Source organism: Pithys albifrons, chromosome 22 (assembly GCF_047495875.1).
Source record: "Pithys albifrons albifrons isolate INPA30051 chromosome 22, PitAlb_v1, whole genome shotgun sequence".
Lineage (NCBI taxonomy): Eukaryota > Metazoa > Chordata > Aves > Passeriformes > Thamnophilidae > Pithys > Pithys albifrons.
In genome coordinates, this window is record NC_092479.1 from 8,859,567 (window position 1) to 8,878,479 (window position 18,913).

The 18,913-nt window shown below is 57.0% G+C and overlaps 1 long non-coding RNA gene across 1 annotated transcript in view; it reads left to right on the top strand.

Moving 5' to 3' along the window:
* The first annotated feature begins 892 nt into the window (after positions 1-892).
* LOC139682036 (uncharacterized) overlaps positions 893-18,913 on the top strand; it is a 29,558-nt gene continuing 11,537 nt past the window's right edge. The window contains exons 1-2 of the long non-coding RNA XR_011699591.1: positions 893-979; positions 2,964-3,080. This is a non-coding gene — a long non-coding RNA (uncharacterized lncRNA). The remainder of the gene's footprint in view (positions 980-2,963; positions 3,081-18,913) is intronic.

Consider the following 18,913-nt stretch of genomic DNA (forward strand, 5'->3'; position numbering starts at 1 on the left):
TTCCTTGGTTTTTGGAGACTGTTGTAAATAAAAGATTTTGACCTTGGCACATTTGGATCCCTCACTCATCCCCACGCTGCTGTTCTGCAAACACAGTGCCAGCCAGAGCAGCACTGGCAGGGCCTGTGCTGTGTGTGAGGGATCAGTGGGAAGGAGCCACAGACCCAGCTCCACCTGCACAGCGTTGGCTGCTCCTCCTGCTGCAGAGGGGCCTCTTGGAGCCGTCCTTGCCCATCCAGAAGATTGGCAGTCTGGAAAAGGCAGCTCAGGATCCCATGCAGATCTGCAGAGGATCTGGCTCGAGCAGGAGCATCAGCCAAGGCTTGTGGAGCCTTTTTACTGCTGCACTGCATGTTGTGCTTCTTCCAGAGAAAGAGGATTGTGCTGTGCTGACTCCACGAGAAGGGGATTCTCCTGCTGCTCCTGCAGCTTCTCACACCACACAGTGCCTGGCATGAACCTCTGGGTGAGGCTTTGTCTCTGTCCCTGGGCTGCAGCACCAACGGGCTGTTGTGCACCTGCAGGGCCCTGCTGAGGCAGGGGGGGACCCTGAGCCCCTGGGAGCCCCCAGAAACCCCCCCAGTGCTGGGGGGCAGCACCACAGCACCCTGCAGCAACCCCTGCCCCATCCCCACCCCTCACTTCTCAATGAGGCCACACTGTCTGGTGAAAATAAATACCAGAACTGTTGTTAATAAGTACCAGGAGGGCTCAGGGTCACACACAGAAAATGCAGCGTGCACAGGAAGGAGGAATGTGTGCCCAGTAATGACCAGCTGGGCACTGCAGGTAGGGGAGGGCTGTGCTCAACCTGCTGCTGGGAAATCGCCAGCACAGACTGGGAGGGGTTGGGTTGGGCTGCAATCAGCCCTGGCCTCGAGAGCAGCTGGGACAGGCACTCGGGCAGGGCAGAGCCGGGTCGGGCTGCAGACCACGGAGGGGGCACAGGATTCCCTTTGCAGGACTGTGGGACCACCTGGTGAGTGCCCAGGGGTGCCAGTGTGGGGATGGGGGCACAGGAAAGGGGCAGGACAGCCGTGGGCATGGGCAGGGAGGGGCAGTGTGAGGAAGGGTTTGGGGCAGGGGCTCAGGGGGGTCCCACAGGGTGCCAGCTGCTCACTGCTCATGGCAGGCTGGCCCAGGAGGGAAGGAGTTGTGTTTCCTGTCCATGCAGGCTGCTGGCTCAGCCCCTGGCACTGCCCCCACCCCAAACCCTGCTGCCCCCACCCCAAACCCTGCTGCCCCCACCCCAAACCCTGCTGCCCACACCCCAAACCCTGCTGCCCCCACCCCAAACCCTGCTGCCTGCCCCTTGGCAGGGCCCCATCTCTCCTTCAGGGAGGTGAGTCTGGTGTCAAGTCTTCCTCACACACAGCAAATTGTCCTTGTGTCCTGCCAGTCTCTGGCCCAGCGAGGTCTCCGTGGGCTCTGCTGTGTGTTCAGTTATTTTGAGCCCCCCAGCCCTGGGGATGGTGGTGAGCCAAGGCCAGGGGGCCCTGGGCCAGGCTTTCCTCCTGGGAGCCGCTGCAGCAGCTCCAGCAGCCCCAGACAGTGGGAACTTGGGAGGTTTGTGGATCGTGTTTTTCTGAGAGTTGGCCCCCGGTGCCCGTTTCTTGTTGCTTTTTCCCCCCAAGTCAGAGCAAGTTTGTTGAGTGCAGCAGCAGGGCCAGGAGCCTGGCAGGGTGGGCAAGAAACTCCCCTGGGAAATGAGGTGATAGGAGGTTATTTCTCAAACTGGACTGCACCCCAAGAGTGGGGCAGGGCAAACTCAGGGGGAGCTTTTCTCAGAGGTGTTTTGTTAAACTTGTAAGAAGTTTTCAGTTGAATCTCTTGGTGCTGGGTGAGAATTGCAGGGTGACTGCAAGGGGGGGCTGCGTGTCTGTGCCGGGGCTGTCGATGCTCCCCAGCCGGTCCCTCCGGAGCTCCCGGGGCAGGGCCGGGGCTGTCGATGCTCCCCAGCCGGTCCCTCCGGAGCTCCCGGGGCAGGGCCGGGGCTGTCGATGCTCCCCAGCCGGTCCCTCCCGAGCTCGCAGGTGTGGGAGCTTCTCTGCAGATTAACAAGGGAGCTGATTAATGACCAGGTGAGGCCAATTGGCCACAGGTGCGACCTGAGGCTGGACACAGTTTGTTGTCTGGAAAAGGTGCCGGTGTCACCCCGGCCCCGCCCCCTCCAGCCCTCCAGCCAATCACCGTGCGAGCTCCCAAAGGAGGGGGCGGGACGTAACGGGGAGTTCGACGGCCAATCCGCGGCGCGTGGAGGCGGGGGCAGCCAATCAGAGGGCGGGGCGGTGGAAGGGGCCCGCCCCCGGGTGTGAGTGACGGGAGCGGCGGCCAATCAGCACCGCGCCCCGTGTCCCGCGTGGCGGAGCTGCCGACGCGCCCCTGCACCCAAAAATGCCTTTAATTGCCTTAAAATGCCACGGCGGCCACCCCGGCCATCGGGGGGCCCGGTCCCCGTGACGGCTCAGCGGGTGCAGGGCCGGTCCCGGTCCCCGTGACGGCTCAGCGGGTGCAGGGCTGGTCCCGGTCCCCGTGACGGCTCAGCGGGCGCCCGCGGGGCCTTCGGCGGCGTCAGGGAAGAGCTCTCGGTAGAGGGGGCGAAAGGCGGCCGAGCACGCCCGGGGTGGAGGCGGCGAAGCAGCTGGAGCTGCTCCAGATGCTGCCCAGAGCCCGCGGCCGGCCCGGGGGGCAGCGGGGGCGCGCCCCAAACACACGTGACTGGCACGTGACTGGCACGCCCAAGCCCCGCCCCCTCTGCACAAGCCCCGCCCCTCCTGGGTAAGCCACGCCCCCTCCCGGCCCTCGTCTTGCCCCACAAGCTGCCCCAGTGCTCCACAAGCTGCCCCAGTGCCCCAGGGGCGGTGGCGCAGCTGGCACTGGGGGAAGCTGTGCCCCAACCCTGGGAAGCAGAGAAGGCACCCGGTCAGAGACCCCCAGCTGAGCATCAATTCTGTCCCTCCCAGGTTATCACCGTGAGCTCCCGGAGAAGAGCCCCAGTGCTGCCCAAAGCCCGACCTCTGCTGAGGCCATTTCTCCTAAACTGAGCGCAGGTCCAGCTCCCTCCCCACGCACCGAGACAAGTAAGTGTTTCCTCCAGTGCTGCTGCTCTCAGCCCGTTTCTCCGAGCTGGGAAGGCTCTGCCAGCAAACCCTCCCTGCCCCTGGCACTGGGTTCGGGCACTGTGGCTGTGCTGTGGCGGCTCCCAGCAGGGCACAGCTCCCCGTGCTGGGCCTGCAGGGCCCAGGGGGCTGGAGCTGCTGCAGGAGCCTGGCTGGGGGTGACCCTGCTCTGTCCACGTGCCCCCAGCCTGCCCCATTTGTCAGCACTTGGCACGTGCTGTCTCTGCTCCAAATGGAGCGTTTCCAGCACTGACAGGAACAGCTGTCCCAGTCAGCCGGATCATAACAAATGGCAGCTCTCCCTGCACTGTTATTTTGCTGCAAGGGGACAATACATCTTATCACTAAACAATGAAGCTCTGATGGATGGTGACGAGTCCCTCTGCTGTCTTGCTTGATGATCACACTGAAAAATAAACGTAAAGCTGGAGATGTTGACAGGGATCTGGGCAGGGCCTTGCACTGTACCTGGGAGGAGGCAGCACTGAGGTTGTGTCTGAGCTGCAGCAGCCCTTGCACCAGGCAGGTGCTTGTGCTCCCCCCTCGGGAGGGTTGTGGTGCTGGGGGAGAAAACAGGGGAGGGCTGGCAGGTCCAAAACATGGACTGCAGCAGGAGCTGGAGGCAACTGGTTCCTTCCCTGGGGGCACTGCAGGCCTGGCTGAGCCCCTGCCAGGGAGGCACAGGATGGTGCAGAGGTCACAGGGGCTGCTCTTGGTTTCTGCACTCACAGGAATTTTGCTTCTGGAAAATGCAAATGTGGTTGGAACCAATTTTGTTCCTGAACGTGAACAGACACTCAAAGGACCTTTTTTTCAATCTCCCCATGACTTCTCCTTCTCTAATTGCTGCAATGAATGCACAAACCCTTATACTGAAGTGTTCACAAGAGCCAGTTTACTCATTTTACTCTTTTTCTTGGCATAAAAGTCGTCCTATTAAGCGGGTTTTAATGTTTGCTCACCAAGAGACATGGATTATAAAGCTTTAGAAATAACTTGCATCTGGAAAAGCCAATTAATAAAACAAAAATTCTGATGTCATTTTCTCTCAAATTAACAATTTATAGATAATTTACAGAGCTCGTGTCTTTAGGTAAATGGACCTTAAATTGATTTCCAGTTGGTGGTTGCTGACTGCCCACAGGTGGCATTCCCAGGGGCAGCACAGGCAGGGGGTTTGCAGGGGCACCCTGTGCCCGCAGGGGGGGCACATCCAGTGCAGGACTGACCTGCAGAAGGTGCTGAGTGTGCCCCTCAGTGTGGCACAGGGTGAGGAGGGGCCTCTGGGACAGGCTGAGCCTTTGCTGCTCCCTCTGTCACAGCTTCCTCCTGGTAAATGGTAACTGGGGGGTCATTAAGGTGCCTGATTGACTTGTTCTCATTAAACAACCTTGGGGTTGCCAGTGCTGGAAGAGGATTCTCAGCTGAGCTGTAATTGCAGCTGGGAGGGAACAGCGTGGCCCAGAGTGATTAAAATCGGGGTGATGATTGTGTGGGGTGTGAGACCCACCCTGGGAGCAGGTGAGGTGCCCCTGCCACTGCTGCCCTGGGCAGGCAGCCAGTCCCCAGCCTTGGCACCACTCTGGTGGCAGCTTCGGCTCGGGGCGACTGTTTTACTCCCTGTTTTCCTTCTCCTGTCACCTCCCCGTGCCCGCAGAGGCCCCACATGGTGTGGGTGTGTTTGGAGGCTGCCCAGGCAGGACTCAGGACTGTGCTGGCCAGAGAACACCACCCAGACTGGCCCCACCCTGGGCAGTGCCCTGGGCACCGTCCCCAGTGCCAGGCTGGGGCTGTGGGGGACGATGTTCTGGGCACAGTGGACAGAGGCCCATTAAGGAAAGGGCTGTGCAAATGGGGTTGTTTCATGTCTGTGCAGCTCAGCCTCCTGTTTACACAAACTCCAGTTCTCCCCAGCCTTGTATGCAGAAATTAAATTCCTCCTGCATTAAAAATTGATGTTGGATGAGAAGATCAGAGTATTGAAGCTTGGGGGGAATATTCCCCCTCCCTGCACTGTCCTCACCTTGGCTGGGTGCACCTTTCCCAGGAATGGCAGCAGAGGGTGACTCAAATCATGCAAGCCGAGGGTGTAATTACCTTCCATCAGCTCTTCAGGAAGAGGGAATGTGCCCTTGGATACTGGGGGATCCCTATAAAGATGAAATTTCCACCTCCTGGGAAGTTCTTGCCTCCCTCAGCCCCCCCTGAGCCCCGGAGGGGTTGGGAGGGACTGGGAGAGGTTGATGGGAAAGCACCTTCCCCCAGTCTGTTCTTTTGGATTCAAGGACACTGAAATTGTGTCATTTACTGCACACAGTGAATTGTGCCAGTCCACAATTCAGCTCATAATTATAGCCCTTCATCTTCTTAGCATATGGAAGAGTTTATGTAAGTTTTATGCAAACATTTTTTAATTCATTAGGTGTTCTCCTTGTGTCTGCTGTGCCCGGGGGCTGAGAAACTCTCTGTGCTTGTTTTTTATGTAAATTCCACCTTAGAAATGCACATAAATCTGTAGACATTCTTCTACCTTTAAAAATGATGCCTTAAGATGCACACAATGAAGGGAATAAGGATTTCAGTCCCCACCTCTGCAGAATACACTTTATTTTGTATCTGTTTTGCAGGGAAGCAGATACAGCAGCACATCCTGAGGGGAGTTTGGGAAGACAAGGGGGAGTGAGGGGTGGGAGATGGAGGAGAACTGGTCTGAGGGTGGAAGTGGAGGTGGCAGCAGCTCAAGGCTGGTGCCCTGTGCTGCCACCCCAGCTCTGGGTGCAAATCCAGCCCTTCAAAGGGCCACTTTGGTGCCCTAAGTGCTCTAATTTTCCTGAGTCTGTCTCTCTGTTCCTAATTGGATCTTCTGTACTGAATTTTCTTCATCTGTGGAATGTTACGAGGGTGAGATTTCAGCACTTTCTCTTATGGTAGTTCATTGTATTTCATTCTGGTCTCATTGTGCAGTGACTTGGCAGGAAATGTGGTTTGCCAGGAGGCAGAGAGTGGGAGGATTTATAAATAAAACCTGCACCTGCTCCCTCCCCCTCCCGCCCTGGGCTGGGCTGGGTCGCCCCAGGACACACGTGGGAGCCTCTCACTGAAACTGGGGGGACTCCAGTGTGGCTGGAGCAGAGAGGGGGCTCTGAGGGGCTGCATTTCCAGGGCCGTGGCTCTGAAGAGCCAACGGATTTGTATTTTAATAACTGCAGCCTTCCCAGCAGGCAGTTTGTGCTGAATGTGCAGAATGTAAACCTGCACTGGAGGAGCCGCAGAGGTTGTTTGGGGCAGATCCCGACACGCTGTTTGGACTGAGCTTTGCTTTGCTCCGGGAGGCTCCGCTGAGACCCGGGGAGGGAATGAGGTGCTAATTGAGAAGTCAGCAAATCACAGCAGAGGTGCCAGTGGGTGCTGAGGGTGGCACAGCTGGCCCTGCTGGGACAGGAGGGAAATGCCCTTGGGGTGCTGAGGGTGGCACAGCTGCCCCTGCTGTGACAGCAGAGGTGCCTTTGGGGTGCTGAGGGTGGCACAGCTGCCCCTGCTGTGACAGCAGAGGTGCCCTTGGGGTGTTGGGGGCTGGCAGAGCTGCCCTTGCTGTGACAGCAGAGGTGCCCTTGGGGTGTTGGGGGCTGGCACAGCTGCCCTTGCTGGGACAGCAGAGGTGCCCTTGGGGTGTTAGGGGCTGGCAGAGCTGCCCCTGCTGGGACAGCAGAGGTGCCTTTGGGGTGTTGGGGGCTGGCAGAGCTGCCCTTGCTGCTTGTCCTGGAGGTGTTTGGGCTGCAGGATGAAGTGGCCTGGCAGCCTCTGCCCCCAGTGCCCACAGCAGTGCTGGGCTCTGAGCTGGGCTGGCAGAGCTGATCTGCAGCTCCTGCAGGCCCAGAGTGGGCAGGGTGGGGCACGGGGGTGCCCTTGGGGGCCCCTCAGCCACATCCACACCTGGCACAGGTGAGCAGGAGCTCTGCTGGGCACGGGGCTGGCACTGAGCACTGGGGCTCGAGATGTGCAGCAGGAATGAACTGCAATTTATGAGGGCAGAGATTTCAATGAATTGGTTCATTTATAAAATCAACTTCTCCAGGCTACGTAGCTTTTTGATGTCTCACCAGTATTTAATTGTCTTAACTTGGCCTTAATGGAATTATTGGGTTTTATATCTCTGTAGATCTTGATTTATTTCCCAGCTCTCAATCTCTTGGCCTGTGGCAAAACTTCTGCTTAGCTTTGATTTGGGGGGGGGTGAAGTTCCTACACCAAGTTTGTTCTGCATCAGGAAGGGGAACAGTTCTGAGCCAAATATGTGTGTTTTGTGATGTAGGTTAAGGGAAACTATGGCAATACTTACCAGGCTGGATGCACTGGATATTGTCTTGATGGGTTAATTATTCTTTGTTCCCATCTTGGAATGACCTGAGCCCTCAGTGTTGCATATCTGGGTCTGAGGGAATCTCCTTTCCCATCAGAGCTGTCAATGAAGTTTTGAGCCAGAGTTGGTGACTGGGGGTGAAGGGAGGCAGAAAGAGAAATGTTTTAAGTTCAGAATTGGTGTTTTCTGAAATGCTCAAGTATGTTTTGAAACACACTCTTTGCTTTGATTCCAACCAGCTTTTCTGCACTTGAACCAAGAGAAGGTTTCCCTTTCCACATCTTCCAATTACTGAGCTAAAGCAAACAAAGAATGAACTCAGTGACTCGAATCCTTGCCAGGCTCAGGGTTTGGCTGAGGAAGGAGAGCTGGGCCCCCACCCTGGGGTGCTGCTGGTCAGGGCACAGGGGGGCACAGGGGGTCTGGCTGCAATGACAGCAGGGGCAGTGCCAGCTCTGGCTGGGGCTGGAAGGGCAGGAACAAGCTCAGAGCTGCAGGTCAGGAGCAGCAGCTGCCATTCCCCCAGAAGGGCTGAGAACACAATCCTTTAATAATCCAGCATGGCACCAGCACTGAGGGCAGGGCAGGGCAGGGAGGGCACAGCTGGACCTGTCCCTGCTTGGCTGTGGATTGGCTGGGCAAGGGAGCTGTGCCCAGGTGTGGGGCACAGAGCGGGGAGGGAGGAAGGGGCTCTCTGGGCACAGGAGGTGGCTCTGCTGCATGCCCAGATGATTTAAACTTTCTTTCTGCTGTTGTTTCTGACTCTCCCAAAGGGAGCAGAGGGACCTGTCTGTGCTCCAGGCTGTGCCCTGAGCTGTTGCTGGGAGGAGGGACCCCCCTGGGGATGGGAATCCTCAGCCTTGGAGGGCTTGGGGCAGCCCCTGCAGAGGAGCTCCATGTCCTCAGCTCTTCAGGGCTGGGGAGTTTGTGCAAAGCACTGAAAATAATGCAAAAACTGTGGCTTGGCTCTCACTGGGTATGTTGTCCCTCTGCCCCCACTTAAGAAAATATTGCCCTCCAAATTCAATCCTGTGGCCCATTATTCATGAGGTCATTACTGTTTAATTTAATCACCAAATGTCAGCTGAATCCCATTTATTCTGCCAGCTCACTGGAGATTTACCTATTTATTTTACATTTCAAATGAATTGCTCATTATTCTGTCATTCTGGGATTTTATTCTGTAATTTATTTTGTGGGCCCTGACAAGTTGAAAATGAGCCCTGATTCTCTCCTGTCTTGCATGTTAATTGGGAGGTCCCTGGTTCAGTGTTTGCCTGCAGGGCCAGGACCTGCCCCGTGCCCAGGGAGGGAGCCAGGCAGGGATCCCTCAGCTGCTCTTGCTGAGCCAGCTGGGACAAGAAGGAAATACTTTTGTCTCTGTTCTCTCTCCCACACCTCTTGGGTCTGTGTCAAAGGACAAATTGCCCCGTGCAACTTGCTGGGATCCATCAGGGCAGCCCAGAGCTGGGTGGTGTCCTGAGGGAAAGGCTGTGGCACAGGGATGTGGGGCAGAGTGTTTGGGGTATAAATCAGATAAATCAGCCCTGGTTTAATGAGGTTGGGATCAAATGGCCCCCAGTGAGGGACTGTCCTTACAGTGTCTATTTCTGCCTCCAGTTTTCTTTTCTTTGCTCTTGTTTGTCCTGCGTGGGTGTGGGAGAAGACAGAGCAGTGCTGTGCTCCAGCCATGGCCCTGCAGGGACAGCAGGAGCCCCCAGGGACAGCAGGGACACCCCCAGGGACAGCAGGGACACCCCCAGGGACAGCAGGGACACCCCCCAGGGACAGCAGGGACACCCCCCAGGGACAGCAGGGACACCCCCAGGGACAGCAGGGACACCCCCAGGGACAGCAGGAGCCCCCAGGGACAGCAGGGACACCCCCCAGGGACAGCAGGGACACCCCCCAGGACAGGGCTGTCCCGAGGTGTCCCTTCACCTGCAGGAGCTCCTGCTGTCCCTGGGGGGCTCCTGCTGTCCCTGGGGGGCTCCTGCTGTCCCTGGGGGGCTCCTGCTGTCCCTGGGGGGCTCCTCCTGTCCCTCCAAGCCCCTCCTGTCCCTTGGGGGGCTCCTGCTGTCCCTTGGGGGGCTCCTGCTGTCCCTGGGGGGGCTCCTCCTGTTCCTCCAAGCCCCTGCTGTCCCTGGGGGGCCCCTGCTGTCCCTTGGGGGGCTCCTGCTGTCCCTGGGGGGCTCCTGCTGTCCCTGCAGGGCTGAGCTCACGGGTCACTCTCTGCAAACAGGTGGTTGTGTTTGCCCATCCACCACAGTCACTGTGTGTGAGCTGAGCCCAGCCCAGCCTCTTTCTCTTGCCTTTTGCAGAGCCCACAATATTATGGAAAACCAATTCTCTGTCTGGATTAGTTCTTTATGTGCCAGTTGAGTGCTCTGTGCTTTTGCTCAGCTGCTGAGACCCCCGGGCCCTGCAATCTGCCCCTTTATTATCCAGCTGGAGACCAGCTCTTCTGTGCTGGAGAGGAGACTTGTTAAGGGAATTCACAAAAGGCCAAGGACAGTGGAAGGAGCAGGAGGAGTTCTGAGGACACGAAAGGGGAGTTCAACCTTCAAGGCTCATTTAGTGGTGGATATAAACTGAACAATCTCCTGCTCAATTGGAGCAAATGGCCAAAAAAAGATCCACTGGGTTTGTCTTTGCTGCTTTCCCTGTCCCTGACACAAATCCAGAGCTCCTCATGGATTTTCTGCTCTGCCCAGCCCGGGATCAGCAGGATGAGGTTGCTGCTCCTTGCAGGGTGAGTTCCTGCTGCTGCTCCCACTGAGCTGCCCTGGCAGGTGGAGGGCTGGATGGACTCAACCTGCTTGGTGTTCTGAGGTGTTCCTGGCCATGGTGCTGACCCACCCTGCTCAGCCCAGGCACCCAAGGGTGTGTTTTACAGTCAGGGTGTTCCAGGACTGGCTCTGCCCCCCTGGGGTGGCCAGGCCAGGCTTGTGTGGCCCCGTGAGAAACTTGAGGTGCTGTTTGTAGCCCTGAGAGTGCCCAGTCAAACAGCCCTTTGCCTGATGGCCTCCCTCCTGCCCTCCCTGGTGTTCCAGTACCCAGGGCAGGGGTTAATGGGTGCTCTGGGTGCCACTCTGGGAGGGCAAACACTGAGTGCTGGAAGGAACATGGGCTGGAGAGGCCCTTTTGGACTATGAGAGCTGCAAGAGCACCTAAAACACGGGTGACCCTCTCAGGTGCTGCTCCCTGGGTCTCCTCCACCTTCCTGTGCTCTGGTTTGACCTTCTGTGCCCTGATGAGGCTGAAACCCCCCAGCTGCTGGGGAGGGGTTTGCCTGGTTTGCTCAGAGCAGGAAGGAAAGGAAAGGGATGGCCAAGTGCTCAGTCCTTGAGCTGGTGAACAGCAGCTCCTGAAGCATCATTTTCCATCTGGATGTCAGGCAGGTTTATTTCTGGATACTTAAGTACTCTTGACTTGGCCCTAACTGAATTTCTGTCCTAGCATTTTTCTTAATTAGGCTCTCTGATTCCTCTATGTCAATGTTTAATTGGAGATTAATTGGGGGAAACAGTGGCATGGATCCTGCTGGAGGAGATGGATCCTCTGCCTGTTCCTCCTGCTCCTGGAGCCTCTGGGGAGCAGCCTGGGCACGTTCTGGCCTGGGTCCCCTGCAAGGTTATGGTGCCCTCTGCTCCCCTCCCTGCTGAGTGCCCAGCTCAGCCCAGCCCTGGGGCAGGGGGGGCTGTGCTGGGGGGGCTGGGCAGCCTCTCCCATGGGTGTCCTGCAGCCTGGCCCTCTGGGGTGCCATGGGAGGGGGTCAGACCATCAGGGGGTGTCTGGAGGGGCTCCAGCCCTGCCTGGTCAGACCCTGCCACAGGAAAGGCTCTGGAGCCCTCTGAGCCCTCCTGGCTCTGCCTTCAGAGGAGCGTGGGATGAGGAATGGAGGTTATTGCTGCAAATGCTCCTTCCACCCATGAACGAGCAGTTAATGGCACAGAGAGCCAAGACCCAGCCCTCAGCCTGGCTCCAGAGGTTGGGTGGCAGTGGCCTTGCCAAGCAGCACCTCTGGCATTGTCCTGGGTCTGGGACAGCAGGGAGGGATGAGGGAACCAGGAGGAGAATCCCGAGCTCCTCCTGTCCCCTGCAGGGTGAGTGTGACCATGGGTGGCACAGCCACGGGCCTGGGGTCCCTCTGGTGCCCACGGGGGGCAGGGCTCAGGGCTCAGGCACTGGCACTGCTTTAAGCCCCTTCCCCCAGCTCAGTTCCAGGCAGCAGGAGCAGCTTTGGCTCAATCCCCAGCCTGGGGAGGGTTGGGGGGGCTGTTTGATGCTGCAAAGCTCCTGGTGCCTCTTAACTGTAAAAACTCTGTTCCTTTTGAAGCTGCATAAGCAGTCCCATTACTGAGAGCTCTGAGGAGAAAACAGAGCCCCTCCAACACCTCCCCTGCTGGTAACACATTGTGGAAATCTTCCTTTCCTTTTAAAAGGAGCAAAGAGCTTTGCTTTGCTGTCAATAGAAGATGTATTTCTTTGGCAAACAGCAGAAAATAAATCTATTTAAATAGAGGTAATTTGGTGCAAAGGAATTGATTTTGCTATCAGGGTGTGTTGGATAACACTGGTTTGTTTCTTTAGGAAAAAAGCACAAAGTGGGGGCAGTGCCCAGCCCCGTCCCTGGGCACAGCTCAGTCCTGGGCACAGCCCCGTCCTGGGCACAGCCCCGTCCTGGGCACAGCCCCATCCCCGGGCACAGCCCCATCCCCGGGCACAGCTCAGTCCTGGGCACAGCCCCGTCCCTGGGCACAGCTCAGTCCTGGGCACAGCTCAGTCCTGGGCACAGCCCCGGCCTGGGCACAGCTCCGTCCTGGGCACAGCCCCGTCCTGGGCACAGCTCAGTCCCCGGGCACAGCCCCATCCCCGACACAGCCCTGTCCCCAGGCACAGCCCCGTCCCCGGCACAGCCCCGTCCCTGGGCGCAGCTCAGTCCCTGGGCACAGCCCCGTCCTGGGCACAGCTCAGTCCTGGGCACAGCCCCGTCCCTGGGCACAGCTCAGTCCCTGGGCACAGCCCCGTCCTGGGCACAGTTCAGTCCTGGGCACAGCTCAGTCCTGGGCACAGCTCAGTCCCGGGCACAGCCCCGTCCTGGGCACAGCCCCGGCCTCGGGCACAGCCCCGGCCTGGGCACAGCCCAGTCCTGGGCACAGCTCAGTCCTGGGCACAGCCCCGTCCTGGGCACAGCTCGGTCCCTCGGGGGCTGTGTCTGTCACAGGGATGTTGTGGAAGGGGTTTTTTCCTGAAGGATGGAATTGGTCCACTTTGGGCTGCACGAAGCAGCTTTTTAAAGCTGGTCCTGCTGTGCCAGTTGCAAGCCAGTGCTGAAGTAAAAATCATCATAAAGGGGAGATCTTGAAGACTTTCTCCTAATCTGTGAATGCTTTTCTGCATTAAAGCTTTGCTGTAATGAAAGTGTGTCAAAGGCTTTGCTGCAAGAGCCATTCAAACAGATTAGTGCATCTCTGCACCATAAAAAGGGCCTTTCATGAGGTCTGCCCATAATTCCAGCTGGCACAAAACAAGGGACTCCTGAAGGGCCCCATGAGCAGCCATTCAGGCTGGGGAAGGCTCAGCCACATGGTCGGGCTTTGATTGTTTTCAGTGCAGAAAGTACTTTGACCTTTGGGCTGTCATTGCTCAGGGAACCTCAGCCTGGAGGAATTAATGAAGCCTCATTATTGCAAGATAATAATGCCCTCCCTTCGCAGGCAGCTGCGGGGAGGAGGATGAAGGCAGAGCTGTGGGCTGGGCTGTGTCAGGTGCTCCCAGCCCTGTCCCCTCCTCCCTGGACACAAACTCAGCCAAAGCTGTTGTGCTGCAGGGCCTGAGGAGCTGCAGCAAAGCTGGGAACAGGATCTGAGAGATCCATGGCTGGGCAGGGACAGTGGCCAAGGTGAGGGGAGAGACTCTGGAGCTGTCAGGGCTTCCCTTTTCACTGGAACAACGTTGATTTTTATCCACATCCCCCCCTCTGGCAAATATATAATTTTTTACAAAAATGAAATCCTCCCCATCTGTGAGGCTTTGGCTTGGCCAATGTGACACCTTCACATGAGCAATAGGAGGGGGAGAAGTTTCCAGCCCCCTTGGTCCTGTTGCCCTCTCACCCCAGTGAAGCAGGGGAGATGCAGGGACAGCTGCTCAGGGCTGAGGGACCAGAGGCAGGAGCAGATCAGCATCAATGCTTTGGGCTTTCTGTCCCAGTAACGACGCAGCCACCACTCCCCACATCCGTGTTTTGATCCTTTCGAGCTGGGAATATAAAAGGAGTGCTCTTCCATATTCAACAGATGCATCTGAGGGAGGAACAAAAGGGAGAGAAAGTGCCAGATCCTTTAACTGCTTTGAAAAACTTATTTTAATGGGCGGAAAGGGGGAGAGAATTAACAGGGTTTAAAAATACAAAACAGAAAGGGAGGAAAACGATGATTTTAACCCATAACTGTCCTTTCTGCACTCACTTTGTTTCTCCAGAGGGTGTTCCTCGTGCTGTGACTCCTCCAGGTTCTCTCCTTGTTTTGCCCTCCAACACAGTTGGCACAAACAACTGAAGAAAACCCATCACAGCCCCAGGCCAACAGCCCTGGCTTTGGTGGGTGAGGAGGGGCAGCTGTGCCAGCTGTGGGGGCACCTGTGACTGTGGGACAACAGTTGCTGCTTTAGCAGTGAGAGTGTATTTTCTGCAGTGCTTTGTTGTAAATATAAATTACAGTCCAGTTGTCTCCATCAAGGTCTGTTGGGAAATTCTCTGTTTGTTTACCAGCTCCTTCCATGCCTGTGTGGGAGGATGAGTGGCCTCAACAGCCAGGGCAGCCCTGGCAGGGGCCGCTGGGCAGGGGTCACTGGGCAGGGGTCACTGGGCAGGGGTCACTGGGCAGGGGTCGCTGAGCAGAGGTCACTGGGCAGGGGTCCCTGGGCAGGGGTCACTGGGCAGGGGCCGCTGGGCAGAGGTCCCTGGGCAGGGGTCACTGGGCAGAGGTCACTGGGCAGAGGTCCCTGGGCAGGGGTCCCTGGGCAGGGGTCGCTGGGCAGGGGTCCCTGGGCAGGGGTCACTGGGCAGAGGTCCCTGGGCAGGGGTCGCTGGGCAGGGGTCAGTGAGTGCCCTGAGACTGGAGCTCAGGGGGTCGGGCACAGGGACAGGGACAGGGTCCCCTTGGTGCCACTGCTGTGAAACATGAAAATAAACCATTTTCTGTATATGAAAGCCTGCCAGGTAATTAATATCCCAGCCATTAAATTCCACTGCAGTACAGTCAGTGTTAATAAGCCAGCTAAGAGCTCTGCTTGAAATGAATAAGTTGCAAATGACCCAAGGGCTGCTGCTTCATGCTGGCTTTTTTCCCCATGTACCCACCCAAAATTACAGAATTTAAATAGAAAGACAATTTTCATTTATGAGCTGGTATCATTTTTCATAACTGGAGAGTTGTAAGGAATAAAAAGCCTTTCTGGTTAATTAGAAACTTCAGCATCTCAGGGAAATTAGGAAGGGAATAAAATCTGGGTCTGACTGAGGAGCACAAATATAATCACGAGTCAAATGGAAGGGTCATGTAACTCCTGCAGGAGTTTCTACCTGTGTGACCCTGAGGTGCAGCTGCCTGTGCAGGGCCATGCCAGGAGCAAGAGCTGCCACATGGGCAGAGCATGCCCAGCCCTGCCTGCTCCCAGGAGAGGGAAGGAGGTGGGTGTGCTCCAAGGAAAGGGAGAGAGGAATGTCCTGAGCAGCTTCTGTTCTGAACATCAGGCCCCGTTTGCCAGTCAGGCCATAAACTCTGGAGCTCTCCTGGCACTCACCTGCCTTTCATGGAGTTGCTTGGGAGATGTGGGAGAGGCCCTTGGAAGAAGCAGGAGCAGAACTGGAATCCCAGGGCTGAGACCCCCAGACCACAATCCCCTCTCCTTTGCAAGGCTCAGGATGGGAGAAGTTGGGAATGCTTTTGTGTGTTCCTGCTCTCAGGGCTGGCAGTCTGCTCTCACCCACCAGCAGCAGAATCCCTAATTAAAACAAATTAGGACAAGGAGACCTAGAAGTATAGAAATGCTCTGCTAATTATGTGGCTTGTCTGGCAGGAGAGTTGGGCTGTGGTTTGTTTGTGGCTTTTCTGAGAGGAGGTGGCTCAGCTCAGAGATGCTGAGGAGAGGAGGGAGAGAAAAACCCTGGAAACCTGGGTGGGTTCTGCCCCCTGTCTGTGTGAGGGTTGTACCTGTGCCAGGCTGTTGGCCTGACTCCTGTTTTTCTGACTCCTGTTTATTTTCCTGTCTCTGTTTTCCTGTCTCTGCAGCTCTTTCCTCCTCTCTGAAAATCGGGTGCTTTTCCTGAGCTGCTGCACCCGCAGCCTCACTGACATTTTGTTCCATCTCCCTGCAGCTCCAGATGCTCTTCTTTTCTTCCACCCCTGCCCCATCCCTTAGGGACAATTAGGGAAGAGCTTGTAAATTCATAATTGGGAACCTTTTCAAACCTAGATTAGTTCCCCCAGTCTATCAGGTGAATCCATATTTATAAGTGTTCTTAAAAATGCACCATCCTTCACTCAATGAGGTGCAATGAATCCATCATGTAAATACATGCTCAGGTGCAGAATGGAAAAATCCTTAGGGTATTTTTTAGGATTGATAGAAGGATGTTCCTTGAGTAGCTTGGCTTCTTTCAAAAGTGATGATAAAAGTGATTTAACCATATGCAGTGCACAGTTGGAAGTTAAAAGAGCTTAAGGAATAACTCAGTGATGCTGCTGAGATCACACTCTGCAGTGCACACCTTCCAAGTGGGCTTCTTTCAAACATAAAACAAAGAAAACCAGTTATTGATACAGGAAATGGTGTTTGGCATCCTTGAATCTGAAATTTCTTGCTGTCTATTCCCTTTGCTGCTCTGGTAAGATTGAACCAGGTTTGCCTTTCTAGTTTGCTGTGGAATGTGGAGTAAAGACCTTCTCAAGATGTTGGGCTGGGAGAAGCTGCCCCGCTGCTCTCCCTGGGGGCAGGAACACCTGGAGCCACAGCCTGGAGGGACAGCAGGGGGTGCTCAGCTGGGCCCTGGGGGTGGCAGGGACAGTGGGGTGTGGAGCCTCACTGGGCTCTCCTCAGTGCCCTCCTGGCAGCATCCTGGCCCTCCCTGCAGTGCCCTGACCTGTGCCAGTGCCCCACTGTGGGTCTGAGGTGCCCCCTGTGCTTGGGGGGGTTTGGGGCTGCTGAGGGGGCTCTGCAGGAGGGTCTGCAGCAGTTGCTGAGGGGGGTCTGCACTGGGCTTTGGGCTCTGACTGTTCCCCTGCTCAGTCAGACCTTCCTTCCCCCCTCCCTGGGGCACCTCTGAGCTGTGCCAGGGGGTGGCAGTGGGGGAGTGTCCTCCCTCCCAGGGCACATGTTGGGTCTGGTAGGACTTTGGGAACAGGCTGATTTGTGTGCCCATCCCTGGCACACAACCTGGTGCTGACTCATGGGGAGCCTTGAACAACCAGGTCTGCTTTCCTTCCTTGTACCACAAATTCTCTGACTTCAGCACCAGCCTTTGTTGCTGCTTTGCATGTTTAGCATTTTCCACTCACAAATATTTGTAGTGACTCTTGAAATAACCCCAGGACATGTCTCTGGGACATGCCCATGACTGCAGTTAATCAGGGCTGTGAGTTGGGTGGTGCCAGGGCACTCAGCACACTCAGGGTCGAGTTGGCCTCTCAAACCCTGCCCTGTGAGGCAGGAGGAGACTCCTCCTCCAGGTCCCTGTGCCAGGGAGGGACAACTCTCTGTGCAGCTGGAAGGGAGCCTTCCTCACCTCTGAGCCAAGTCAGGAAAACTTGCAGACTCCATCCTGCTCTTAATTAATAGAATCTATTCTACTTTCATTGCATGCCACTACTTAACTTCTTAGAAAGGAGGAGACAATTATCTTGGAGCGTTAACAACTATCCTAATTTAATGTTGCATGGAATAGCTGATGCAGAAAGAAAGCTGAGATTTTATGGCTACAACTCTCCAGAGCTTCCCCACAGGGAAAGGATTTCTTTTACCCAGAACAAAGGGAGTATATGTTGTAAAGGAAAGTGTCAAGAAATGGATAGGAAAGGGGCAAATCATCTTTCTCCCACAGATTCATTAATTGCTGTGTGCCAGGAGACAGCAGGTGCTCCCTGTCAAACTGGCAGGGGGAAATTGGATCCTCAGCACAGGGACTTGCAGGTGAATCCTGTGTGTGATGTCTCTGTGATGTGGAGTTACCTCTGTGCCCTGAAGTAATTTTCTACAAACCTGGAGATGCAGGAGACAAAAAGCTGTGTCTCCATTAGGAACACTTGGCATGTTCAAGTCCAGTTCTGTGCTCCAGTTCTGGGCTGGGCTGGGCTGGGCTGCTGCCCTGGACTGGCAGAACCCAGGCTGGGCACACTGCTCTGGGCTCTGGTTTGCCTCTCCCTGTTCCTCTCCTGATCTCAGTGATGGATTTCACCCCCTGGCCCCAACCCAGACTCAGCCTGATGGTACAGTGAGTCAGGGGGGAGAGGGAAGGAGGAGCTGCCAATGCTGCTGTGGCAGGTGCTCATTAAAGTCTCCTCCAACTCTCCAACAATGACCATTAATGACTCATTAGTGGTGCTCCCAGTGCCCCCACTGCAGTCCTGGGTAATTTAACAAGCGACAGAGCAGAGGGGGGTCCGTGTGTCCTGCGGGTGCCCTGCTGGCTCTGGGCACCCCCAGCCTGGCCCAGGAGGCAGCTGTGCTGCTGCACCCGGGGCTGCTGCTGGGCCTGGGGGCTCTGAGAGCAGCTCTGCTGGGCCAGCTCTGCTCCCTGCACTCAGCAGAGGGGCTGCTGCTGGGCCTGGGGGCTCTGAGAGCAGCTCTGCTGGGCCAGCTCTGCTCCCTGCACTCAGCAGAGGGGCTGCCGCTGTCCGTGCCGGTGTCTGTGCCGGTGTCTGTGCTGCTGTCCGTGCCCGTGTCCGTGCCGGTGTCCGTGCCGGTGTCTGTGCCGGTGTCTGTGCCCGTGGCCGTGCCGGTGTCCGTGCCGGTGTCCGTGCCGGTGTCCGTGCTGCTGTCCGTGCCGGTGGCCGTGCCCGTGGCCGTGCCCGTGGCCGTGCCGGTGTCTCTGCTGGTGGCCGTGCCGGTGTCCGTGCCGGTGTCCGTGCCGGTGTCCGTGCCGGTGTCCGTGCCGGTGTCCGTGCCCGTGGCCGTGCCGGTGTCCGTGCCGGTGGCCGTGCCCGTGGCCGTGCCGGTGTCCGTGCCGGTGTCTGTGCCGGTGGCCGTGCCGGTGCCAGTGGCCGTGCCGGTGGCCGTGCCCGTGGCCGTGCCCGTGGCCGTGCCGGTGTCTCTGCTGGTGGCCGTGCCGGTGTCTGTGCCGGTGTCTGTGCCCGTGGCCGTGCCGGTGTCCGTGCCGGTGTCCGTGCTGCTGTCCGTGCCGGTGTCTGTGCCGGTGGCCGTGCCGGTGCCA